Source organism: Ranitomeya variabilis, chromosome 4, assembly GCF_051348905.1.
Source record: "Ranitomeya variabilis isolate aRanVar5 chromosome 4, aRanVar5.hap1, whole genome shotgun sequence".
Taxonomy (NCBI): domain Eukaryota; kingdom Metazoa; phylum Chordata; class Amphibia; order Anura; family Dendrobatidae; genus Ranitomeya; species Ranitomeya variabilis.
Window position 1 is genome coordinate 653386969 of NC_135235.1, and position 27788 is coordinate 653414756.

The 27788-nt window shown below is 44.2% G+C and overlaps 1 pseudogene across 1 annotated transcript in view; it reads left to right on the top strand.

The window, feature by feature from the left end:
- The window catches only part of LOC143767437 (uncharacterized), a 76727-nt pseudogene that overhangs the window by 42252 nt on the left and 6687 nt on the right, over positions 1 to 27788 (top strand). Inside the window, exon 7 of the transcript XR_013213713.1 lies at positions 13173 to 13946. The product of XR_013213713.1 is annotated as an uncharacterized LOC143767437 (transcript). The remainder of the gene's footprint in view (positions 1 to 13172; positions 13947 to 27788) is intronic.

Below are 27788 nucleotides of genomic sequence, written 5' to 3' on the forward strand. Positions count from 1 at the left end.
CAGTCCACGAGAGCTTCCAGCTACAGAGAGTCACATTGCAGATAGCTGGACAAAAATAGCATAAACAAGAAACAAAATTCAACTTAGCTGAACAGGAGCTTGAGGCAGGAGAATGCAACAGAATGCTACTGATACATTGTTGGCCGGCATAGGACCAGCAGCCAAGCAGCCTTAAATAGGAAACTCCCCTAATGGGTGGCAAAAGGTGATCAAGGATAGAAGAAGGCAAATAAGTGGCACTACCATAAAACACCACCGGGGGAGCCCACAAACAGAATTCACAACAGGAGTTGCTTCCCCCGCACCGTTAGTTGGTGCGGGGGCTCGAGCAATCTCTGCGTGGATATTTTGAATAGGGTTTTTTATTGACCGCACAGTTTCCTTCCTATTTTCTGCTATCTAGTATTAGCGGGCCTCATTTGCTAAATCTGATTTCATCTCTGCGTTTGTGCTTTCCCCTTAACTCACCGTTAATATTTGTGGGGGGCTATTCTATATCTTTGGGGTCTTCCATTGAGGCAAGTGAGGACTTACTTTCCCTTCAGGAATAGTCAGTTTCTCAGGCCGTGACGAGACGTCTAGGATTTTTTAGGTAACGTTCCACGGCTGCCTATAGTTGTTTGCGGATAGGATCAGGTTGCGGTCAATCTAGTTACCACTTCCCCAGAGCTAGTAGTCTGTTCAGTTACTTAGCTAGTCCGACCTGCGATCCTTGCCACTAGGATCATAACAGTACAGCCGGCCCATAAAGTGTTAATTGCATGGCAGAAGCAGGAGAAAAGAAGCTTGGAGATATTTTTTTTTTTTTTTTTTGCTGCCGTGTGTCTAGCTGCTGTGTGTCTGGCTTCTCTCCTCCTCTTAATCTTGGTGTGGCTCTGAGTTCAGCTGCTGATATGGATATCCAGAGTTTAGCCTCCAGTGTAGATCATCTTGCTGCAAGGGTACAAAGTATTCAGGATTTTGTTGTGCACAGTCCTATGTCAGAGCCTAGAATACCTATTCCGGAGTTGTTTTCTGGAGATAGATCTAGGTTCCTGAATTTTAAGAACAATTGCAAGTTGTTTCTTTCTTTGAAACCTCGTTCCTCTGGGGATTCTGTTCAGCAAGTTAAGATTATTATTTCTTTCTTGCGTGGCGATCCTCAAGATTGGGCTTTCGCATTGGCTCCAGGGGATCCTGCATTGCTCAGTGTGGATGCGTTTTTTCTGGCCCTTGGATTGCTCTATGAGGAACCTAATCTTGAGAACCAGGCTGAAAAAGCGTTGTTGGCCCTCTCTCAGGGGCAAGATGATGCAGAGGTGTACTGCCAGAAATTTCGGAAATGGTCGGTGCTTACTCAATGGAATGAGTGTGCCCTGGCTGCAAATTTCAGAAGAGGTCTTTCTGAAGCCATTAAGAATGTCATGGTGGGGTTCCCTACGCCTGCAGGTCTGAATGAGTCAATGACTCTGGCCATTCAGATTGATCGGCGTTTGCGGGAGCGCAAACCTGCGCACCATTTGGCGGTGTCTTCTGAACAGACACCTGAGTCTATGCAATGTGATAGAATTCTGACCAGAAGTGAACGGCAAAATTATAGACGGCAAAATGGGTTGTGCTTTTACTGTGGTGACTCAGCTCATGTTATCTCAGCATGCTCTAAGCGTACAAAAAAGATTGATAAATCTGTCACCATCGGTACTTTACAGCCTAAGTTTATTTTGTCTGTTACCCTGATTTGTTCCCTGTCATCTTACCCGGTTATGGCTTTTGTGGATTCAGGTGCTGCCCTGAGTCTGATGGATTTGTCATTTGCCAGGCGCTGTGGTTTTGTTTTGGAGCCTTTAAAAATCCCTATTCCACTAAGGGAAATTGATGCTACACCATTGGTACGAATAAACCTCAGTACTGGACACAAGTGACCATGTGCATGACTCCTGTTCATCAGGAGGTGATTCGCTTTCTTGTATTGCATAATTTGCATGATGTTGTCGTGTTGGGCCTGCCATGGTTGCAGACTCATAATCCAGTCCTGGATTGGAAAGCAATGTATGTGTCAAGTTGGGGTTGTCAGGGAATTCATGGCGACGCTCCTGTGGTGTCAATTGCTTCATCCACTCCTTCTGAGGTCCCTGCGTTTTTGTCAGATTACCAGGATGTATTTGATGAGCCCAAACTCAGTTCTCTACCTCCTCACAGGGATTGTGATTGTGCTATAAATTTGATTCCTGGTAGTAAGTTTCCTAAGGGACGACTTTTCAATTTGTCAGTGCCGGAGCATGCTGCTATGCGGAGTTATATAAAGGAGTCTTTGGAGAAAGGACTTATTCGCCCCTCCTCCTCCCCTCTTGGTGCGGGGTTCTTTTTTGTGGCTAAAGGTACCTTCACACGAAACGACTTTGTAACGATATCGCTAGCGATCCGTGACATTGCAGCGTCCTCGCTAGCGATATCGTTTAGTTTGACACGCAGCAGCGATCAGGATCCTGCTGTGATGTCGCTGGTCGCTGAATAAAGTCCAGAACTTTATTTGGTCGTCCGATCGCCGTGTATCGTTGTGTTTGAAAGCAAAAGCAACGATACCAGCGATGTTTTACACTGGTAACCAGGGTAAACATCGGGTTACCAAGCACAGGGCCGCGCTTAGTAACCCGATGTTTACCCTGGTTACCAGCGTAAAAGTAAAAAAAACAAACAGTACATGCTCACCTGCGCGTCCCCCAGCGTCTGCTTCCTGACACTTACTGACCGCCGGCCCTAAAGTGAAAGTGAAAGCACAGCGGTGACGTCACCGCTGTGCTGTTAGGCCCGGAGCTCAGTCAGTGTCAGGAAGCAGACGCTGGGGGACGCGCAGGTGAGCATGTACTGTTTGTTTTTTTTACTTTTACGCTGGTAACCAGGGTAAACATCGGGTTACTAAGCGCGGCCCTGCGCTTAGCAACCCGATGTTTACCCTGGTTACCCGGGGACCTCGGCATCGTTGGTCGCTGGAGAGCGGTCTGTGTGACAGCTCCCCAGCGATCAAACAGCGACGCTGCAGCGATCGGCATCGTTGTCGCTATCGCTGCAGCGTCGCTTCGTGTGAAGGTACCTTAAGAAGGATGGTTCCTTGAGACCTTGTATTGATTATTGCCTTCTAAACAAAATCACAGTCAAATTTCAGTATCCTTTGCCATTTTTATCTGATCTGTTTGCTCGCATTAAGGGGTCTAGTTGGTTCACCAAGATAGATCTTCGTGGTGCGTATAACCTTGTGCGTATTAAGCAGGGTGATGAATGAAAAACTGCATTTAATACACCCGAAGGCCATTTTGAGTACTTGGTGATGCCTTTTGGACTTTCTAACGCTCCTTCTGTCTTTCAGTCCTTTAAGCACGACATCTTCCGTGAATATCTGGATAAATTTATGATTGTGTATCTGGATGATATTCTGTTTTTTTGGGATGATTGGGAGTCCCATGTTAAGCAGGTCAGGATGGTGTTTCAGGTCCTGCGTGCCAATGCTTTATTTGTGAAGGGCTCAAAATGTCTTTTTGGAGTCCAGAAGGTCTCTTTTTTGGGTTTCATTTTTTCACCTTCTGCTATTGAGATGGACCCAGTCAAGGTTCAGGCTATTCATGACTGGACTCAGCCTACATCTGTTAAGAGTCTTCAGAAGTTCTTGGGTTTTGCTAATTTTTACCGTCGCTTCATCGCTAATTTTTCTGGTGTTGTTAAGCCATTGACGGATTTGACCAAGAAGGGTTCTGATGTTACTAATTGGTCTCCTGCGGCTGTGGAGGCCTTTCGGGAGCTGAAGCGCCGGTTTTCTTCGGCTCCGGTCTTATGTCAGCCAGACGTCTCCCTTCCTATCTGGGCCGAGGTTGATGCTTCTGAGATTGGAGCGGGGGTTGTTTTGTCGCAGAGAAGCTCTGATGGCTCTGTGATGAAGCCATGTGCTTTCTTTTCAAGAAAGTTTTCGCCTGCCGAGCGGAAGTATGATGTTGGTAATCGGGAGTTGTTGGCTATGAAGTGGGCATTTGAGGAGTGGCGACATTGGCTTGAGGGAGCTAAGCATCGTGTGGTGGTCTTGACTGATCACAAGAATTTGATTTATCTCGAGTCGGCCAAGCGGCTGAATCCTAGACAGGCTCGTTGGTCGTTGTTTTTCTCTCGTTTTGATTTCGTGGTCTCATACCTGCCTGGTTCGAAGAATGTGAAGGATGATGCTCTTTCTAGGAGTTTTGTGCCTGACTCTCCTGGTGATTCAGAGTCAGCTGGTATCCTCAGAGAAGGGGTGATTTTGTCTGCCATCTCCCCAGATTTGCGACGAGTGCTGCAGGAGTTTCAGGCGGATAGACCTGACCGTTGTCCACCGGAGAGACTGTTTGTCCCGGATAGATGGACCAGCAGAGTTATTTCCGAGGTTCATTCTTCGGTGTTGGCAGGCCATCCTGGGATTTTTGGTACCAGAGATTTGGTGGCTAGGTCCTTCTGGTGGCCTTCCTTGTCGCGGGATGTGCGTTCCTTTGTGCAGTCTTGTGGAATTTGTGCTCGGGCTAAGCCTTGCTGTTCTCGTGCCAGTGGCTTGTTGTTGCCTTTGCCTGTCCCGAAGAGGCCTTGGACGCACATTTCCATGGATTTTATTTCAGATCTCCCTGTCTCTCAGAGAATGTCGGTCATTTGGGTGGTGTGTGATCGTTTTTCTAAAATGGTCCATTTGGTGCCCTTGCCTAAGTTGCCTTCCTCCTCCGAGTTGGTTCCTCTGTTTTTTCAAAATGTGGTTCGTTTGCACGGGATCCCTGAAAATATTGTTTCCGACAGAGAATCCCAGTTTGTGTCTAGATTTTGGCAGACCTTTTGTGCTAAGATGGGCATTAATTTGTATTTTTCGTCGGCCTTCCATCCTCAGACGAATGGCCAAACCGAGCGCACTAATCAGACTTTGGAAACCTATTTAAGATGTTTTGTTTCTGCTGATCAGGATGACTGGGTGACTGTTTTGCCATTGGCCAAGTTTGCCCTTAATAATCGGGCTAGTTCTGCTACTTTGGTTTCGCCTTTTTTTTGTAATTCAGGGTTTCATCCTCGTTTTTCCTCGGGTCAGGTGGAGTCTTCTGACTGTCCTGGAGTGGATGTTGTGGTGGATAGGTTGCATCAGATTTGGAATCATGTGGTGGACAATTTGAAGCTGTCACAAGAGAAGGCTCAGCGCTTTGCCAACCGCCGTCGCTGTGTGGGTCCCCGACTTCGCGTTGGGGATTTGGTGTGGTTGTCTTCTCGCTTTGTTCCTATGAAGGTCTCCTCTCCTAAGTTTAAGCCTCGGTTTATCGGTCCTTATAAGATTTTGGAAGTCCTTAACCCTGTGTCATTTCGTTTGGACCTCCCGGCATCGTTTGCTATTCATAATGTGTTCCATCGGTCGTTGTTGCGGAGGTATGTGGTGCCTGTGGTTCCTTCGGTTGAGCCTCCTGCCCCTGTGCTGGCTGGTTGAGGGAGAATTGGAATACGTGGTGGAGAAGATCTTGGATTCTCGTATTTCTAGACGGAGGCTTCAGTATTTGGTTAAGTGGAAAGGCTATGGTCAGGAGGATAATTCCTGGGTTGTCGCCTCTGATGTTCATGCGGCCGATTTGGTACGTGCCTTCCATGTGGCTCACCCTGATCGCCCTGGGGGTTTTGATGAGGGTTCGGTGACCCCTCCTCAAGGGGGGGGTACTGTTGTGAACTCCGTTTTCAGGCTCCCTCTTGTGGTCACAGATGGTATTGTGTGACTTTGTTTTTTTGGCTCCCCCTGGTGGTTTGGTTTATTATCCTGCGGGTCTGCTGGATCAGCTGCCTCGTTATTCACCAGGGAGGCTCCTATTTAGCTCTGCTTCACTTCTACTTGTTGCCGGCTGTCAATGTATTCAGTGCTATTCTGATTACTCCTGATTATCTCGTTTTCTGCCTCTTCAGGATAAGCTAAGTTCTGTTTGAATATTTTTTGCTCATCTGCCTGCAATATGATTTCTGTGTATGATGAGTCTAGTCCAGCTTGCTAACATGTGATTTCTTTTTGCTGGTAAGCTCTGGGGTACGGAGTTGCTTCCCCCGTACCGTTAGTTGGTGTGGGGGCTCGAGCAATCTCTGCGTGGATATTTTGAATAGGGTTTTTTATTGACCGCACAGTTTCCTTCCTATTTTCTGCTATCTAGTATTAGCGGGCCTCATTTGCTAAATCTGATTTCATCTCTGCGTTTGTGCTTTCCCCTTAACTCACTGTTAATATTTGTGGGGGGCTATTCTATATCTTTGGGGTCTTCCACTGAGGCAAGTGAGGACTTACTTTCCCTTCAGGAATAGTCAGTTTCTCAGGCCGTGACGAGACGTCTAGGATTTTTTAGGTAACGTTCCACGGCTGCCTATAGTTGTTTGCGGATAGGATCAGGTTGCGGTCAATCTAGTTACCACTTCCCCAGAGCTAGTAGTCTGTTCAGTTACTTAGCTAGTCCGACCTGCGATCCTTGCCACTAGGATCATAACAGTCCCCCAATGAGGCGTAGGAGAAATAGGGATTTTTGTGTACTCACCGTAAAATTCTTTTCTCCAAGCCAATCATTGGGGGACACAGCACCCACCCTGTTAGCCTATTCGCTTTGGTTTTTCTGTGTTGACTTGGTTTTGACATAGTTCATTCTTGTTAAATGTTAAGCTCCTACTGCTTTGTTACCAAACTGTTTCACTTAGAGCCAGCAGGAGGGTGTATACTGCAGGGGAGGAGCTATTCTTTATGTGTTAACTTTGTGTCCTCCTAGTGGCAGCAGCATAACACTCATGGTCCTGTGTCCCCCTATGATTGGCTCGGAGTAAAGGATTTTATGGTGAGTACTCAAAAATGCCTATTTTCCCAGCATGTTTTTTTGCGACCCTGGAGACTATTTGGACAAACTTTTTGATGGATCTTTGATCACTCCTCAATATCTTTCTGACTTCAATAGTGCTACATCCCTCTAAATCTTGTAACAATTTCTTTACTTTTCCGAGTTATGTAAATCTCTTTTTTAGCCTGAGGAAAATTAATACACAAATAATTCTGCACACCTTGATAAAGGGTATTAATATGTTTAGGCGACACTTCCTCATTACACAAATACACATCACCTGATCTGTTTCATCCAATGAGCATTCACGTTTAAACAGCTTTAAGTTGGAAAATCTGCAAAAAATAATATGGTCAAAATATTACTTGCCTAATAATTGTGCACACTGTGTTTGCACACTTGCACAAAATCAGGGATTTTGTAAGATTATAGTAAGGTGTAGGAATAATCAATTATACCAAACAGGATACGATAATCAATACTTTTATATAAAGGTTGAAACACAGGCATGAATAGTAGTAACAGCTGTACAAGAGACTGAAAACTGGATGAGAAACAGATAAACTATGCTACAAAGGTGAGGATGTGGAAAACAGTTACATGTCACAAGCCAAAAACACTGTGGCAAGACTGAGTACAACAACAAGAGGTGGTTATACTGTAGGTCTTTCCCAAGCAAAGATTTAAAAAAAGTGAGGTTCAAAGATGTATTGTTCATGGTCAGTAGAAGAACTAAGAAGTGAGCAATGGTGAGAACCAAAGAAGAGGGGTCATCTTAGGAAACTTAGTACAGTAGATGAAAGTCCCATCATGCTTACTTTCCTTTGAAATCAGAAGATGTCCAGCAGTGCTGTCAATTCGGACCTGGCAACAACTAAAGAGATTTGACTACCCCCATCTACTTTTCAAAGAGGTCTGGCTAGAAGTGGCCTTCACAGCAGAATTGCCTAAAATTATATATTTTACATGGAAACAAGGCAAAATAACTCAAGTGTGCAGAAAAATAGCAGCAAGTGCTGTGGACTGATAAGTCACAATGTGAAATATTTGGCTGTCAGAGAAAAGAGGGAGACACAAAAGCGCAAATAGGGTTTTATCAAACGTTACACAAAGTTGCCCACCAAGAGAACTACTCACCTGGTGAGATTGAAGGAGGGACATATATTAATGGCGGCTGCTGCAGATCCACAGGTCAGTGCAGGACCTGATTGAAACACACACTTAGGTAGGAGAAAAAAGGATCATCCCCGTGCTGCCACAAGAAGAATTCCAAAAATTGTAGAGGTTTCAACGTGATTTATTCTACGTGTTTCAGGGTTCAGGTGACCCCTTCATCAGGACATACCCCAAACATTAGAGGGGGTGGCTGCCTAGTAGCAAAAATGCACACAGGTAAGGCTTGCATAAGACACTATTCACACAGATAAATGTGATGCACAGTGTCTGGACAACCTATTGATCACGCCCATAGTATTAGCAGGCGGGCCGTCCAGCACTATATATATATATATATATATATATACATGCAACACACAAGGAACAACATAAAGGGGCCCTGCTGCACCCTGCAAAAAGATGATTAAAAAGTGCAAAAAAGATGAAAAATTAAATAATGTATATAATACATTAGATGAGGTATTAGTTACAATTTTAGCCAAAATGGATAAGCCCGCAACCCAACGTCAAGGGTCCTCATAAACTCAAATCACTCAAATCTGACAAGGTATTGGTGAGTTTGCTCTTCATGTTGTGTTTTTTTTAAATTTTTCTATGTTAGCGGTTTTTGATATTAGAGTAGGACCCGCAAGTTTATGAGGACCCTTGATGTTGGGTTGCGGGCTTATCCATTTTGGTCAAAATTGTAACTAATACCTCATCTAATGTATTATATACATTATTTAATTTTTCATCTTTTTTGCACTTTTTATCATCTTTTTGCAGGGTGCAGCAGGGCCCCTTTATGTTGTTCCTTGTGTGTTGCATGTATATATATAGTGCTGGACGGCCCGCCTGCTAATACTATGGGAATGATCAATAGGTTGTCCAGACACTGTGCATCACATTTATCTGTGTGAATAGTGTCTTATGCAAGCCTTATCTGTGTGCATTTTTGCTACTAGGCAGCCAACCCCTCTAATGTTTGGGCGAATGGGTGGTTGTTCTCATCAGTAGCTTGCACCTGTGCTGCTTTAGCATTTATTATCAGGGGCCTGCTGCACCCTGCGAGTGCATTTGTCATCTGACAAGGTTTTGGTGAGTTTGCTGTAGCAGAAGACAAGTTTGAAGGGCTGGAGAGTGGTACAATAATGTGAGACTGCAGGCAACAATGAAGGATGTTTGTTATTCCTTGCAAATTTTAGGCTGCATTCCTTACAATGGAATTGAGAATTTGGTCAGGATTTATGGTATTATCAATGCTGAGAAATACAGGCAGATATTTTTCCATCATTTAAAATCATTATGGAGGTGTGTCATTGGATCCAAATTTATTCTGCAGCCGGACAATAACTCCAAACATACAGCAAATTTCAATAAGATCTAACCTCAAAGTAACGAAGAACAAGGGCCTCAATTCATTATTGCTGTTTCTCCAGTTTTCTGGAGTAATTTTGTCACGCACAGTGTAGGACGGACTAAGTGCAACACAAAAGGATAAGGGAAGGGAAGCCAAACACTAGGGAAGGGGGAAGTGGAGACCCCTAGACTAATGTAATGTTATTCTATCTGTCCTACCGTCCCTATAGTATATAGGTTTCGCATATATTGCTAGACAGGATACCTAGTCCTTGTGTGACCATGGCGATAAGTGCTGCAGCGGGAAGGACAGGATGACCACTAGTCAATCCCACTAACTCTAACGACAGTAAGAATAAATGAAACCAGGGGGACACTTAGCTTGTGTAGACTCAGAGAGAAACACTGATGTCCTCCAAACTCCTAGAGGATGCTATAGACTGCTACATCTCCAAGTCTCAACAGATAAGTGCAAACAGGAAATAACACCTGCACCTCCCAACAGGAAGTAGGGAGTTATAAACACCCTGGTCCAGGTGTAGTCATCACCAGGGGAAGTGGCCACTAGTCTGCAAAGCAAACCAACGAGATCTTCTGCAGACAGATGCAGTGCAACGGTCTACGGCCACTGATACATCCGAGACAAATTTGCTCTTTTTAGTAGCTTTAATATTTGTACCTTATTATCCATAAGATTTGCACCATTTTTGTAAGTTTTCTTTTTTTAAGTCTTTTTTTATTTTTCCTCAACAATTTTGCTTATACAGATGTTTTAGACAGATCCATGAAATATAACTTTTACCAAATATTGCATTTTTTTGTTGCTCTCATCCCAGTCCATGCAAGGAATACGTTTTTTTGGTGCATTTTTTATTTTGACTCATTTTTCGACAAGCTTGTGACTTTTAAAAAGATTTGCAACTTTTGGTCATGAAAAGTCCTAAAAAATTGTTAAAAAAACAGCATTTTTTTTTATTTTGCACTAAAATTCATGAAACAAATGTGCTATTTTGAAGAATTTGACTGCAAGAAAAAGTCAAAAAATACCAAGTGACAAAAAAGACAAGTGACTTCAATAAATCGCAAGTGATGAATCGGGGTATAGAGTCCTGGAAGAGATTTTCAAGTCTGTCTGGAATTACATGGAGAGACAGAAGAAATGTTTCTAGTCTGCTTCCAAAGAAGATCTATGGTTAGTTCTCCAAGATGTTTATAATAACACTAGCTATTGAACCCGTTCTACGCCCGGGTGGCGAGCATTTATATTGGTATATGGTCTCCATCCTGGTATGTGCTGCTCCCATCCTGTCATGTGCTGCTCCATCCTGCGCCCCCATCCTGTCATGTGCTGCTCCACCGTGTCATGAGCTGCTCCATCCTGCGCCCCCATCCTGTCATGTGCTGCTCCACCGTGTCATGTGCTGCTCCATCCTGCGCCCCCATCCTGTCATGTGCTGCTCCACCGTGTCATGTGCTGCTCCATCCTGCATCCCCATCCTGTCATGTGCTGCTCCACCGTGTCATGTGCTGCTCCATCCTGCGCCCCCATCCTGTCATGTGCTGCTCCACTGTGTCATGTGCTGCTCCATCCTGCATCCCCATCCTGTTATGTGCTCCCATCCTGCGCCCCCATCCTATCACGTGCTGCTCCATCCTGCGCCCCCATCAGTGCGGGCGGTTGTGCTGAGTGCGGGCGGCTGTGCTGAGTGCGGGCGGCTGTGTGTGGCTGTGCTGAGTGTGGGCGGCTGTATGTGGCGCGGCTGTGCGTGGCTGTGCTGGGTGTGGGCGGCTGTGGGTGGCTGTGCGTGGCTGGGCTGGGTGCGGCGGCTGTGGACGGCTGTGCTGGGTGCGGTGGCTGTGCTGGGTGCAGCGGCTGTGGGCGGCTGTGCTGGGTGCGGTGGCTGTGCTGGGTGCGGTGGCTGTGCTGGGTGCGGTGGCTGTGGTGGGTGCGGCGGCTGTGGGTGGCTGTGCTGGGTGCGGCGGCTGTGGACGGCTGTGCTGGGTGCGGTGGCTGTGCGTGGCTGTAGGCGGCTGTGCGTGGCTGTGGGCGGCTGTGCGTAGCTGTGGGCGGCTGTGCGTAGCTGTGGGCGGCTGTGCTGGGTGCGGCGGCTGTGCTGGGTGCGGCGGCTGTGCTGGGTGCGGCGGCTGTGCGTGGCTGTGCTGGGTGCGGCGGCTGTGGTGGGTGCGGCGGCTGTGGTGGGTGCGGCGGCTGTGGGTGGCTGTGCTGGGTGCGGCGGCTGTGGACGGCTGTGCTGGGTGCGGTGGCTGTGCGTGGCTGTGCTGGGTGCGGTGACTGGTGGGTGCGGCGGCTGTGGGTGGCTGTGCTGGGTGCGGCGGCTGTGCTGGGTGCAGCGGCTGTGCGTGGCTGTAGGCGGCTGTGAGTGGCTGTAGGCGGCTGTGGGCGGCTGTGCTGGGTGCAGCGGCTGTGCGTGGCTGTAGGCGGCTGTGCGTGGCTGTGGGCGGCTGTGCGTGGCTGTGCTGGGTGCGGCGGCTGTGCGTGGCTGTGCTGGGTGCGGTGGCTGTGGTGGGTGCGGCGGCTGTGGGTGGCTGTGCTGGGTGCGTCGGCTGTGGACGGCTGTGCTGGGTGCGGCGGCTGTCGCCACCTGATTAATTTCCGCCGCAATTTTCTTGGTCCTGCTCCCGGAATCGGCGCCTGCGCAGTCCGCGCTTTCCGGCGCCATTTTCTTGAAGACACACTGCAATGTGTCTTCAATAAAATGGTGCCGGAAAGCGCGGACTGCGCAGGCGCCGATTCCGGGAGCAGGGGGACATTCATGGGCCGCAATCGCGTCGGTGGAACGGGACAGGTAAGTATACTCACCCTCCGCCTCCTGGCTCGTCCCTGCTTCTCCGTTGGAGATCGCGGTGTGCGTTTAGCGCTTACGCATACCGCGATCTCCTGGGAGCGTCGCTCTGTGGGGTCCAGACTGCGCCGGCGCTTGCGCAGTCTATAAAGGCTTCGGACAGAGTGACGCTCCCAGCGTTATATTATAGATCTCTGCCGAGTTTGTTCAAAACTGTGTTCAAGTGAAAAGTGACTACAAGACCTGATGAACGCAAAGAGTGTTGACACCAAATATTGAATTCTGTTTTTTTTTTATTCATTTACTTTGCATTCTGTTAATTGATTAAAAAAAATTAATAGCTCTTCCGTTTTTGAAAGTTTTTTACTTTGTAGCAATTTTTCCACACCTGCCTAAAACTTTTGTACAGTATTGTACATTTTCTGTAGCTTCAGCTACGTGATCTACTAATGAACCAGGGACTAGCAACCATGGCTTACAAAGGACACTGCAGCAAATTCTTTTTCCTTTCTATGTGTTCATGATGAAAAACATTGCATCCATGAACTTTTATTACGTATGAAAGAGCATGCGTGGTCTACAATTTTGCATTCACTTCAACTAAATAAAAATATAAAACTATGTGAGATAATGCTCCCCTACACTTGCTTTAAAGCAATGGCTATTTGTACATAACAATACTGTGTTTCATCTTTGCCTTGCTCAATGCTAGTGTGCAATTGGTTGTGAAGAAGGGCATGAGCTGGGCACCACCTAATAGCACAGACTTTATGGCCCTTTAGGATTCTCCACTGAACATTTTACTAAAAAACATCGGTGAAATACAGCAAAGAATTCAAAGAGCACAACCTTGTGATCTAACATCATCATCTATTAGTTGTTTTGACGTCTACAGTACTGTTGCCATCACTGCCTTTGCTGATGATTTGAATTTTACAACAATTTGGATAGAAACTTTATAAATATATAACAATATAATAGTAATATTTCAAATGAAAGATATTGACAATAAAATATGTTTCATTCTTGGCAGATGACTGTAGCAGGAATTCAGAAGGACATCAGATAATTTCAGATTTTAAAGCAGATGTTCATGCTATCACACAAGATACATATGAAGACCATGCCTGTATATCTGATATGCTTCCAACCTTTAACAGCAAACCACCATCATCATCATCAAATCCTTTTCAAGAAGTCCTTCATTCTAATTTCTCACACACAGTTATGCAAAATAAAAATAACAGGAGTGTTGAACATCTAATAGCTCACACAGCGAAGAAGCAATTTCTATGTTCAGAGTGTGGCAAATGTTTTGTAAGGAAAAACAGTCTTATTGCTCATCAGAGAATTCACTCAATGGAGAATCTATTTTCATGTTCAGAATGTGGGAAATGTTTTAGTTTTAAATCAGGATTACTTAGACATCAAAAAATTCATACAGGGGAAAAGCCATTTTTATGTTCAGAATGTGGGAAATGTTTTACAGAGAAATCACTTCTTGCTAAACATAAAAGAATCCACACAGGGGAGAAGCCATTTTCATGTTTAGAATGTGGCAGATGTTTTACAGAGAAATCACATCTTGCTAAACATAATAGAGCTCACACTGGGGAGAAGCCATTTTTATGTTCAGAATGTGGTAAATGTTTTATAGAGAAATCAAATCTTCTTGCACATCATAGAATTCACACGGGAGAGAAGCCATATTCATGTTCAGAATGTGGGAAAAGTTGTTCTACAAAATCCAATCTTACTCAGCATCAGAAAACTCACACAGGGTAGAAGCAATTTTCATGTTCAGAATGTGGAAAATATTTTATCCGGGATTCAAAACTTGCATATCTGATAACTCGCATATGACAGAAGCCATATTAAGCTATGTTCACACTGGGCATTTTTGCTGCGTTTCTTATGCTAATTTTCATCAGATTTTTACAGTACCAGCAAAGCCTATGAGATTTCATAAATCTCATGCACACACATTGGTTTTTTCATCATCAGTATTTTGTTGTTTGCATGGTTTTTGGACATAGAACATGTCACCTCTTTCAGCGTTTTTCACCCATTAACTTGAATGAGTGGTGAAAAAAACACTGCAAAAATATATTTTATATATAAAAGGTATCATTTTTTTCAGCGTATCGAGGACAGCAGGATGTGACCTCACAGTCTGCTACCCCTGCATCTAGATCGCAGGCTGCATGGTTGAATGATGTGACCATACAACCTGTCATCCAGCAGAGACACTGAGCAGCGGACCCAGACCCCATTCACTTGAATGGGGGGGCCCTAACATCCAGTCTTTGCCACGCTGGCATGTGCATGACAGCCCGGCAAACACTACTTCTGATCGGCGGTAAAATCATCACCGTCTGACAGTTGAGGTTCCCATGGTGTCAAAAGACAGCATTAGCCAGCAGCTGTGATCGGAGGTATAACATTTAGCTCCGGTCACTGGTGTCAGCTGATGGGACTACTTCTACCGTCAGCTGCTGCCGCTAATAACTGTGAGAGCAGGAGCGGCTTATGAGAGTATTCATCAGCTGACTCCTGCATTGTAAATAATAAAAAAATACTGCTGGGTTTCCCTGTATGTTTGATAATGAGCCATGCAAAACTCAGAGCTGTGTGCTGCAACCCTCAGCTGTCAGCTTCAGGCAGGCTGGTTATCAAGAATAGAGGGGTCCCCACACCGGATTTTTTAATTATTTAAATAAATAATTTAAAAAAGCGACGTGGGGTCCCCCTCATTTTTGACAGCTAGCTCTGCTAAAGCAGACAGTTGGGGGCTGGTAAGGGCCCTAGATAATGGCCCCCCAGCCTAAAAATAGCAGCCCGTAGCTGCCCAGAAAAGGTGCATCTGTTAGATGCGCCAATTCTGATGATGTGCCCGGCTCTTCCCACTTGCTCTGTAGCGGTGGCAAGTGGGGTTCATATTAGTGGGGTTGATGACACCTTTGTATTGGCAAGTGACATAAAGCTCACAAATTACTTATGGAGAGGCAAAGTAAGGGGTCTAGCCCATTTCTACTCTCACTGAAGAGCTTGATGGAGGTGAATTTCATTGCTCCTTACATTTAGTATGGTGCTGTGTGGCAGCCATTGTTGCTGTGGTTTTGTACTTGTGGAGCGGCACGGTTTGCAGCATGGGTGCTGTGAGACACCAGACTGTTTGCCCTGCCTCTGCATTGCTGTTGTGGTGGAGGTCGGGGCGCTCTGTGGGGGCGATGGGGACTCCTTTCATTTGGTGTTGGTGCTGTGTGGTTGCCATTGTTGCTGTGGTTTTGTGCTGGTGGGGCGGCACGGTCTGTAGACGTGGGAAGGTCACTTGGTGGTCCGGACTAACCATGGGTGAGCATATACTTTATTGTATTAATATGTGTTGCTGCTAGGTACCCTATATAAGGCAATCTCATGGGTGAATGATATATGAAAGATGCTTAGCACCTACACATGATCATTGATATCTAAAAAAAATTTTGTTTGCTCATCCTGGTCATACAGCGGACAGGTGCTCTATCCTCAATGTACTGGTTGTTGTTTTCCTCATTTTTTCTTTTATTTTGTTTTTGGTATATGAGATATTGGTTGACTTTTTATTGTAATAATTTAATAAAGTCTTATGTTTTATTTATCTGCTTGGTGTACATATTACTCCGTTTCACTGGTTTCCAGTCTGCCCTGCCTGTGCATTGCTGTTCTGGCGGTGGTCGTTGCGCAACTCCGCTCCGTTAGGGCGGTGGGGACCCACTACGAGGTTTGCCGTGACGTGGCAGTGGGCTTCATACAGTCTGATCAGAATGTTAAACTAAGAACTTCATGTTCAGTTATATATATATTTTTGCTTAGCAGCATTAGATCATTGTATGAATTTTGGAGGTGCTGTCCACTCTTTTTCTCAGCAGACTATCCATTACTAGTCCTATAGTTATATGGTAAAGAAAGACATAGAATAAAGTCCTTTATTTTCAAATAAAACAAAACACTTTTAATTTAAAAAAAAATAAATAACAAGCACAGTTATACTCACCTAATTCCTCTAAATCCCTCGCTTCCGTTAAAAAAAACAGTTTTCAATCTGGATGATGCAAAGATGCAACCGTCGAGGCTGAGAACCACTGCTGAATGAGCTGCATCAGTGAATAGCGGTGACATCATCGAGGTTACCGCAAGTCACTGTGGCTGAACTACGGTGACATTAGTGAGATCCCCGCACTGTGAGAAAGTCTAACGGTGCAGAGGCGATTTCACCGTGAGAATTTCACTGCGGTGAATCTGTACTGCGGTGAACTCGCCTCTGCATCATGAGACTTTCTCATGGTACTGGTGGGGATCTCACCGAGGTCACTGCAGTTCAGCCTTGCTTGGAACGCAGCCTCTGTGACTGGCAGTAACCTTGATGATGTCACCGCTAGTACCTCATTCACCAGTAGTTCTCAGCCTGGTTGGTCGCATTTTGGCACCTTCCAGGTTGAAAAGTTTTTATCCACCAGATATGGATTACGGTGTGGTTTCAATTAAAGGACTTTATTTTGTGTGTGTGTTTTTATACAATATGACTATGGGGTTAGTAATGGGGATGTCTTATAGATACCTCTCTATTACTAACCTCCTGGCTAGATGTTGCCTGACAATACAAATACAAAGGTCACATCATCCCCCAACTATTACCCCACTTGCCACCACATCAGGGCAAGTGGAAAGAACGAGGGTAAGTGACAGAATTGGCACATCTTATAGATGCGCTTTTTCTGGGGCAGCTGAGAGATTATATTTTTAGCCGGGGAGGGGGCAATATCCATGGCCCCTTCTTAGGCTACTGTCTGCATAGCCTATGCTGGTTAATATTTATAGGGGGACCCTACTTCATTTTTTTAGGAGGGTCCCCCATTTTATAGGCTACGTATACAGCTGTGACCTGATATTAAAAGGCTGGGAAGCTCCATGGGTATTACCCCCTTCCCAGGCTATAAACAACATCCCCCAGCCATTGGCTTTCCCTCTGCTGGTTAAGAAAGTTATGCGAGAACCCACGCCATTTTTTTCAGAAAAATAATCTTTTAATACTTAAATACATGTACAGTAAGCTGCACACACACTGTACTAATTGTATATGTCACTGACATGTATATAACTATCTATTCTATGTGCCTATACTGTATGTAATCAATCTACTCCTTCATGTCGGGTCCTGCTGTAATTTTACTCTACGTGGCTGCTGAACATTGGTGTGTAAAAATCGGACAGCTGTGCGTTTTTGTTTTTTTTTCCAGTCCGATCGTGATCTAGCGGTATGGTTCTACAGGAAGTAGGTTTTTTTGTCTCTGGGGGCACTCAACTTTCTTATCATGCAGAAAGAGACACAAGTTAGCGAAAATACACATGCAAAAAAACCACACCAAAACATGCTGTTTTGCCTCAGCTTATTTCCTGCCAAGAAATCTGGTTTTGCTGCAAAAAAAAACGCCCATTGTGAACTTAGCCTTAAGGTTCAATATGTAGGAAATGTCCACAGAAAATTCACTAAGGGGAAAAGGCATTTAATGTTTATAATGTGGAATTTTTTTTTACAAGTAATCAGTTTTGGTTAGACATTAGTGATGAGCGAGTATACTCGTTGCTCGGGTGGTCTCCGAGTATTTGTTATTGTTCGGAGATTTAGTTTTCATCGCACAGCTGAATGATTTACATCTACTACCCAGCCTGAGTTCATGTGGGGGTTGCCTGGTTGCTAGGGAATCCCCACATGTGTTCAAGCTGTCTAGTAGCCGCAAGTCATGCTGCTGAGGCGATGAAAACGTAATCTTCGAGCAGTTACAAATACTCGGAGATCACCCGAGCATGCTCGGGAAAACCCGAGCAATGAGTACACTCGCTCATCACTATTAGACATCATAGTCAGGGACTAGGAGACGCATTCTTAAGCAGAAGCCTAATTAAGGAAAATGAACACAGGTGATTAGAGCACAGACTGACAGCCCCGACACAAAGTAACAAAAAGACAGAAACAGAGTGGAAATCGTGACAGAAGGTCTTTATTATTAAGGGAACAAGAAATCCAAACCTACAGATCCATGTGTGAACAAGTAATTGCCCCTAAACCTAATAACTGGGTGGGCCACCCTTAGAAGCAACAACTGCAATCAAGTGTTTGCGATAACTGACAATGTCCCACTCCTCTTTTAAGAATTGTTTTAATTCAGCCACACTGGAGGGTTTCCAAGCATGAACTGCCTTTTTAAGGTCATGCCACAGCATCTCAATTGGATTAAGGTCTGAACTTTGACTAGGCCACTCCAAAGTCTTAATTTTGTTTTTCTTAAGCCATTCAGAGGTGGACTTGCTTGTTTACCATAGCAAGTCTTCCGGGTCCTGAAGCAGCAAAACAGCCCCAGACCATCACATTACCACCATCATAGTTTACCGTTGGTATGATGTTTCTTTTCTGAAATGCTGTGTTAACTCTACACCAGATGTAATTGGACATACACCTTCCAAAAAGTTCAACTTTTGTCTCGTCTCGTATTCTCCCAAAAGTCAAGATCACTGCGCTCTTGGGGTAATTTTGGTTTGCCAGCCACTTCTGGAAAGGTTCACAATTGTTCTATGTTTCTTGCCATTTATGGATAATGGCACTCACTGTGGTTCTCTGGAGTCCCAAAGCTTGAGAAATGGCTTTATAACCTTTTCCAGACTGGTAAATCTCAATTGCATTGTTTCTCATGTATTCCAGAATTTCTTTGGATTGTGGCATGATGTCTAGCTTTTAAGGAGCCTTTGGTCTACTTCACTTTGTCAGGCAGGTCATATTTAAGTGATTTTTTGATTGAGAACAGGTGTGGCAGTAATCCGGCCTGCATGTGGCCAGGGAATTTGAACTCCGCTTCCCAAAGATGTGATAAACAACAGTTCATTTATGTTTTGAGGGGGGAAATAACTTTTTCACACTGGGCCATGCAGGTTTGGATTTTTTTTCCCTTAACAATAAAGACCTTCATTTAAAAACTACATTTTGTGTTTACTTGTGTTATCCTTGTCTAAAATGTACATTTGTTTGGTGATCTGAAACATTTAAGTGTGACAAACATGCAAAAGAATAGGAAATTGGGAAGGGGGCAATCACTTTTTCACACAACTGTAGATGAGACATGCTAGACATCGAAGGGTTGCGTCAACAACTGTCCTTATGGTGTACAGCAGTGTCTCCCCATGATACAAATTAGAAAACCACTTAACGACTGTCGATGCTCATTAAAACGTCAGTCGTTAAGGGTACTTATTCCCTCTTTGCAGTTTTAAAACTGCATTTGGGAATAAGGGAATGGCTCCGCTGGCGATAGCAATTCCCTCGGGATGTCAGCTGTACATGACAGCTGACACCCTGCAGTATCAGACCTGACTGGTTTTGCGACTGATCGGGGCCAATTAGCTCCTTAAATACTGTTGTCAATGGCGACAGCAGTATTTAAGTTGGTACAAGGAGGTCACAAGACCCCCTTAGTAATCATCGGACCCCTTCAGTGAGAATCGTGAGTTGCGATGGTTACCATGGTACCCTGAGGCTGAGGTCATGTGATGACCCCAGGGAACGGTGGCCTGTGAAATCCAGAAATAAGCTGACTCTTACAGGCTACAGTGAGACACTTACAGTCTTATACACTGCTGTACATGAGTATGAGTACATTTCCAAAATGGGGTCACTTGTGGGGGGTTTCTACTGTTTTCACATGCCAGGTGTAGTGAGAGCGAGTATACTCATTGCTCGGGTCTCCCTGAGCACGCTCGGGTGATTTCCAAGTGTTTGGATGTGCTCGGAGAATTAGTTTTCATCGCCTCAGCTGCATGATTTATGGCTGCCAGACAGGCTGAATACATGTGAGGAATGCCTGTTTGTTAGGGAATTCCCACATGTATTCAGGTTGTCCAGAAGCCGTAAATCATGTAGCTGAGGCAAGGAAAACTAAATTTCCGAGCACATCCAAATACTTGGAGATCACCCAAGTGCTCATCACTAGTCAGGTGCTCAGAAAATGTGACATGGCATTCACAATGTGTCCTAGGCAAATAGTGCTATTTCCTTTCCTAGCCCTGCCATGTGCCCAAGCAGAAGTTTTTGACCACAAATGGGGTAAAGTCGCATTCGGGACAAATTGCTAAATAAATTATGGGGTCTGTTTTCTCCTATTATCCATTGTGAAAATTACAAATTTGGGACTAAAACAACATTTTTATGAAAAAAAAATGAAATTTTCAATATGACAACCTAATGTTATAAAATTTTGTGTAGTACCTGTGGTTCAAAACACTCACTATACCCCTGGATAAAATGCTTGAGGGGTGTAGTTTCCAAAATGGGGTTACTTATGGTTTTTTGTCACTGTTTATGCACATCAGGGGCTCTCCAAACGCAACATGACGCCTGCAGAGCATTCCATCAAAGTCTGCATTCCAAAACATCACTTCTTCCTTTCTGAGCTCTGCCATGTGCCCAAACAGTATTTCTCCTACACATATGGGGTATCGGCATACTCCGGAGAAATTGCACAACAATGTTTGGTCCATTTTCTCCTGTTACCCTTGTGAAAATTAAAAAAATTGTGGGTAAAATGTGATTTAGTATTTTCACAGCTCTATGTTATACATTTCGGTGAAGCACATGACATTTGATGTCGATTCCAGCTGTTTTTGCATTCAAAAAGTCAAATGGTGTTCCTTCCATTCCGAGCCTTGCCGTGCACCCAAACAGTGGGTTTCCCCTCACATATGGGGTATCGGCATACTCAAGAGAAATTGCACAAGATACTTTTGGGTCCATTTTCTCCTGTTATCCTTGTGAAAATAAAAAATTTGGAGCTATGTTAAAAATTTTGTGAAAAAAATTAAAAGTTCATTTTTTCCCTTCCACATTGCTTCAGTTCCCGTGAAGCACCTGAAGGGTTAATAAACTTCTTGAATGTGGTTTTAAGCACCTTGAGGGGTGCAGTTTTTAGAATGGTGTCACTTTTGGAAACTTTTTGTCATATAGACCTTTCAAAGTCTAAAAAAATGCTTTTGTAAATTTTGTTGGAAAAATGAGAAATTGCTGGTCAACTTATAACCCTTCTAACTTCCTAACAAAATAAAGTATGTTTCAAAAATTGTGCTGATGTAAAGTAGACATGTGGGAAGTGTTATTTATTAACTATTTTGTGTGACATAACTCTCTGAATTAATAGCATAAGAATTAAAAGTTTTAAAAATGATACATTTCCAACATTTTTGCCAAATTTCCATTTTTTTCACATCGAAGAAATTATACCACTATCATGAAGTTCAATATGTTTCGGAAATACATTGCCCGAATCAGTGGGATTCGTAGAAGGGCTCAAGAGTTTTAACCTCATAAGGTGACAGTGATCAGAATTGTAAAATCTGGCTCGGTCATTAAGGGGTTAAAATTTGTTATCAATCATTAATGTTTTTAAAACTTATATCTTTGAGTTTTATTTCCTTCTTTCAATGTTAAAATGTTACATTAGAATCTATGGAGTAGTGTGAGAGCTGGTCGTCATATTGTATAGAAATAGTGAAGGAAGCATTGCACTATAAATCTCAGATTTAGCAAAATTTGCAATACCTAATGTTTTGTTAAAGTATCCTTTACTAACGCATATTCGATTAACTTAATAACACCACTGAGCCAGGATAGGGAGTCTGCAATCCATCTAGATCATCATTATGATTTTGAATGTTAGAAAAAAAATTATCACATAGCAGAACATGTGTATGAGGCTGCCACTGCTTATCATCAAGAAGATCCAACAGGCACATGCCAGGAGTGACTGGTGCTAGAGAGAGTAGATCAATTCAGGAAGGTCAGCTATGCCAGTCCAAAAATACTCAGACAGGACAATATTAAAACTATAACATTAGGACTCCTAATGTTATGTCTACTGGCATGTGACATTGTGATGTAGAAACTCCACCCATTGTAAGAAGTCACACAGATGAGATGTAGCATTGATGGAAAATGTATAGTGGAATAGGTTTATTATTAGATGCAGGCGCAGGTGTACGTTATCTGCCCTGTTGAGGGCAGAGCAAAGTACTGCAGTGCGCAGGCCCCAGGCCTCTCTTGACCTTTCCCGGCTCCTGGAGCCGGGGCAGGAAGAAAAGAAGAGGATGTCATCATATGAAGATGAGAGGCGCCGGACCCGGACAGCGACACCCATCGGACCCGAACCAGGACCGCCCCTGGGTGAGTATAATATAACCTGTTTTTCTTATCTTGCAGGTTACATCAGGGGCTTATCTACAGCATTATAGAATGCTGTAGATAAGCCCCTGATGCCGATGGCCGTAGCTTATAGGCGAATTTTGGGGTGACAGATTCCCTTTAAAATATGGTGCCCAAAACTGGACATAGTATTCCAGATGCGGTCTGACCAAAGAGGAGTAGAGGGCAGTAATGACTTTGCATGATCTAGACTGTATGCTTCTGTTAATACATCCCAGAATTGCATTTGCCTTTTTTGCTGCTGCATCACACTGTTGACTCATGTTTAGTCTGTGATCTATTAGTATACCCAAGTCTTTTTCACATGTGCTGTTACTTAGCCCTATTCATCCCATTCTGTATATGTTTTTTTCATTTGTATTGCCCAGATGTAGTACTTTTTCCTTGTTAAAAACCATTCCGTTAGTAGCTGCCCACTGCTCCAGTTAATTTATATCTTTTTGAATCCTCTCTCTCTCTAGTATTAGCTATCCCTCCTAGCTTTGTGTCATCAGCAAATGTAATCAGTTTACCCTCAGTTCCTTCACCTTCATCTAAATAATTGATAAAGATGTTGAACAATACAGGGCCCAGGACAGAACCCTGTGGTACCCCACTTGAGACATTCTTCCAACTGGATGTGCAGCCATTTACGACCACTCTTTGGGTCTGATCACTAAGCCAGCTATGAATCCTCCTAACAGTTGCCTTGTCCACTCCATACTTGGTCATTTTTTCAATTAGGATGGTGTGAGATACTTTGTCAAATGCTTTGCTGAAGTCAATATATACTATATGTACAGCATTTCTCTGATCCAGCCAGTCAGTGGATCAGGGAAATGGATTTTCCAGAACCCATGACAGCACCCTCATATTCCCTCATCACTCTGTTTTAGTTAATGGATCACACACCAGCCCTTTCTTTCAGTTTTCAGACAGTTTTGTAAAAAAAAATCCTATTTATTTTTAATTATCAGTTTCTTTATGGTGATTAAACTATCAAAGTGGTGTTATTTCATGCTACTGATGCGATTATAGAGGCTCCATCTGTTTATTCTGTAGGTTTCCTGTTTTTGAATGTTGGACCCTCTCTCTGGGGTGCCGTCATGGGTGACTGGAAAAAAGCTGATTTTCTGGCAATATAGGTATATTCGGGTGTTTTCACACGTCACTCGCACCCCCGTTCAGTGGCCCCATCGGTGTTTACGTCTGGACACCCTGTGTCAAGGATAAGAGCTGTGGGGGTCACACAAATCCTACTACCACCAATATGACAAGGGACGCGACTCCACTGCCTCCAATCATCAGTGCAATTACACAATTGACTGAGAAGTGATGGACAAGGCTTGTCTGATCTCTCAGATGCCCAGTCACAAGTTTATTACAACCACAAAAGAAAGGGGAATGGCTAACGTATTGCGCTACTCCGGCTAGCAGGGTGATCAGAGACCAGCCAACATAAAGGATTATTTCACCTAAATCACAATTTTCTCTAGTCTTTGTTCATATTGTGCCGACAAGCTTTTTGGAGATGGAAATTTCATTCTCCAGCAGAACTTGGCACCTGTCCACACTGCCAAAAGTACCAATACCTGGTTTAAAAACAACAGTATCACTGTGCTTGATTGGCCAGCAAACTCGTCTGACCTTAACCCCATAGACACCAAACCCAACAATGTAGACGAGCTGAAGGCTGCTATCAGAGCAACCTGGGCTTCCATAACACTTCAGCAGTGCAAGAGACTTCCATGCCACGCCGCATTGATGCAGGAATTGATGCAAAAGGAGCCCCGACCAAGTATTGAGTGCGTTTACTGCACATACATTTCAGTAGGCCAACATTTTGGATTTTAAAATAATTTTATTTGAGCGGTAGTCAGCCCCACCTGACCTGAGGTGAACTCGGACTTATGGAACCACCTTGACATTGGTTGATGGGCAGACATTATTTGGCCAAATTTTGTGCAAAGCGTCTCATTCATTTTTTCCTAATATTCAAAAGCCATATTGCTATTTATATTTCATATATTTCACATTGACATGCTTTAGTACTATAGAATGCAACCTTTTTGGTATATTGTTTTAAAAACAAAAGTATCACTGTGCTTGATTGGCCAGCAAACTCGCTTGACCTTAACCCCATAGAGAATTGATGGGGTATTTTCAAGAGGAAGATGAAACACCAGACAAAACAATGCTGAAAAGCTGAAGGCTGCTATCAGAGCAACCTGGGCTTCCATAATACCTCAGCATTGCAAGAGACTTCCATGCCATGCCGCATTGATGCAGGAATTGATGCAAAAGGAGCCCTGACCAAATATTGAGTGCATTTACTGCACATACATTTCAGTAGGCAAACATTTTGGATTTTAAAATAATTTTTCAAGCTGGTGTTATAAAGTATCCTAATTTACTGAGATAATAATTTTTGGGTTTTCATTGGCTGTAAGCCATAATCATCAACATTAACAGAAATAAAAACTTGAAATAGATCACTCTGTAATGGCTCTATATAATATATGAGTTTCACTTTTTGTATTGAAGAACAGAAATAAATTAACTTTTTGATGATATTCTAATTTTATGAGAAGCATCTGTAATTACACAAACAGCTCTGCTATATGCACATCACAAAGACGCAACTGACAACTTTACATCACTTACCTAGCACAAATAGCGCTGCTACTTATATGATGCTGCATCTCCGCTACGCATACATCACACACGGCTCCACTCGATACACCTCATACACACTTGGCTCCGCTCCTTACACCTTGCACACATATGGCTCTGCTCCGTACACCTCGTACACACGCGGCTCAGCTCCTTACACTTTTCACACACGGCTCTGCTCCGAACAACTCGTACACACACGGCTCTGCTCCGCACACCTCGTACACACACGGCTCCGCTCTGTAGACCTCGTACACACGCGGCTCTGTTCCATACCCCTCGTACACACGCGGCTCCGCTCCGTACACCTCGTACACACACGGCTCCGCTCCGTACACCTCGTACACACACGGCCCCGCTCCGTACACCTCGTACACACATGGCTCCGCTCCGTACACCTCGTACACACACGGCTCCGCTCCGTACACCTCGTACACACACGGCTCTGCTACATCCACCCTGTAAACCCCTCCTGACCCCAAACAGAAACTTCCCCACATCCAGCACCATGACAACCAGCACAGCAGAGTCCTGCATACACTGAGGCCCCTGATCATGTGACCCCTGACTCCTCCCCTCCTGTGACCTCATCCCAGGTCCTGTGCGCACAGAGCAGCCATATATGTGGTGTGCGGCTCTGCAGGTGGAGGTAGGTGCTGGAGATTCCCCATTACTGGGCGGGGGCAGGGGGCAGTAACTCCTCCATTACTGAGGTGATTTGGGGGGTTTGTGCTCCAGGAGACATATTTTCCCTCCGTTCCCGGTGATGTAGACTCAGACCTGGCGGGTTGGATAGTACAGACACATATCGCGCACACTGTGCCCCTCCGTCCCCCTGAGAATAGTGACCGGGGTAATAAATAACATGACGTCACTTCTGACCCTCAGTCGTGTATGTTCCAATCTACGACACGAGAAGCCGATCCCGGATCAGACGATTCCCCACATGTGACCATCACGGAGACATTCTCACACCGCGCTCTGCACCTACAGCCAGATCGCGGCTTCTTGGGGGGAAGAGTTAATGTGTGACATTCTCTGGAGCTCCGAGGTGACAATTTCAGTGATAGAAGATCTGAATCACCTGTCCAAAAAAAGCAGTTGCATAGTTAGTAGATTGTACTAATTACATTAATTAACCAACATGTGGAAAATGATCATATTTAAGGCGATGTTTGAGTAACAGACTACTATATTGTGAGATGATTTCCTCTATAGGCCCTATCTGTTTGTCTCATAAAATGTAATGTGGGGTTTATATTGTAGTGGGAGGAAAACGTAGATACAGATTAGTGTGTGTGGTCTCAAACTAATTGGGTTTAGTAGCATAGATGTATTTAAAAAATCCCCAAAATAGAAAAAATAGTAATATTCACATTAACCATCTCCTGCCACACTCACTCCAATGCTGCTAGAGTCCCCTCCATCCTCTGCACTTACTGCTTGGTCTGGACAAACGTGATCCCTGCAGCCAATCAGTGGCTGAAGAAGTGACCAAGAGCCAGTGATTTAGAGAATGGGGAAGCTGTCTTAGTAAGCCATACATGTCATGATCAAGTCCTTATGAAGAAAACGAAGAGAACATCTACATTATACATCTTATTGCAAGTTTCCCCTTATTATCTCCAGTAAATGTATTCTTACACGGGATCTTTGTGATGTTACATTTTGTCATCTTCTTCCCATGCAGGTCCCTACAATATCGGATAGAAAAAAATAAAAAATAAAGATTATTATCAGATCCTCTCAGTGGAGATCTATATAAGAGAATTATCCTGAGTGACCCGTTAAGGATGGACAGGGACAGAGACAAGATGGTGGAGAGGCTATTACACCTCACCCTAGAGATCCTCTTCCGGCTTACTGGAGAGGTGAGAGATTCTGATGACGTCACATTACATCATTCTTATCTATGGGAATAACAGATGGACAGAACTGGAGAGGTGAGGACTCTGCGAATTTCTCATTGAGATATGTTAATGTGTCTCTCCATAACCAGGATTACACAGTAGTGAAGAAGATCTTTAGTGAACGCTGTCAGTACCCTGTGTCTGAGGAATGGGATAGATCCCTGAGCCCAATCACAGGACCTCCACCTCACCTTCTGATACATGAGGACATCAATGACCAGAAGATCCTAGAACTCACCTACAAGATGGTTGAGCTGCTGACTGGAGAGGTGAAACTGCTGGGAATGCTGGGACATTATACAGTAACGCTATGAAGGGATCGGGGGATGACTGTTTTGTTGTATATGTCAGGTTCCCATAAGGTGTCAGGATGTCGCAGTCTATTTCTCCATGGAGGAGTGGGAGTATTTAGAAGAACACAAAGATCTGTACAAGGACATCATGATGGAGGTTCCCCAGCCCCTCACATCACCAGGTAATAGACAGGACTAAATACACACGGCCTATAATTATCTGTATGTAAAGATTGAATTCAGTCCCTGTATGTGTTTCCTCCAGTTCTATCCAGTAAGAGGACAACACCAGAGAGATGTCCGCATCCTCTTCTTTCTCAGGACTGTACAGAAGAATATCCCATTGTTCCTCAGGATCATCAGGTAGATGGAGAGAAGGTGTCATGAGATCTCCCCTATGATGTGTAGATGGCTGTGAAGGTTTTGTGCTCAGTCTTGTTTTATCCACCAGTATAACAAATTTTTATTAGACCACACTTAAGGACACAACATAAAGCCGTTAAAAACAATTAAAA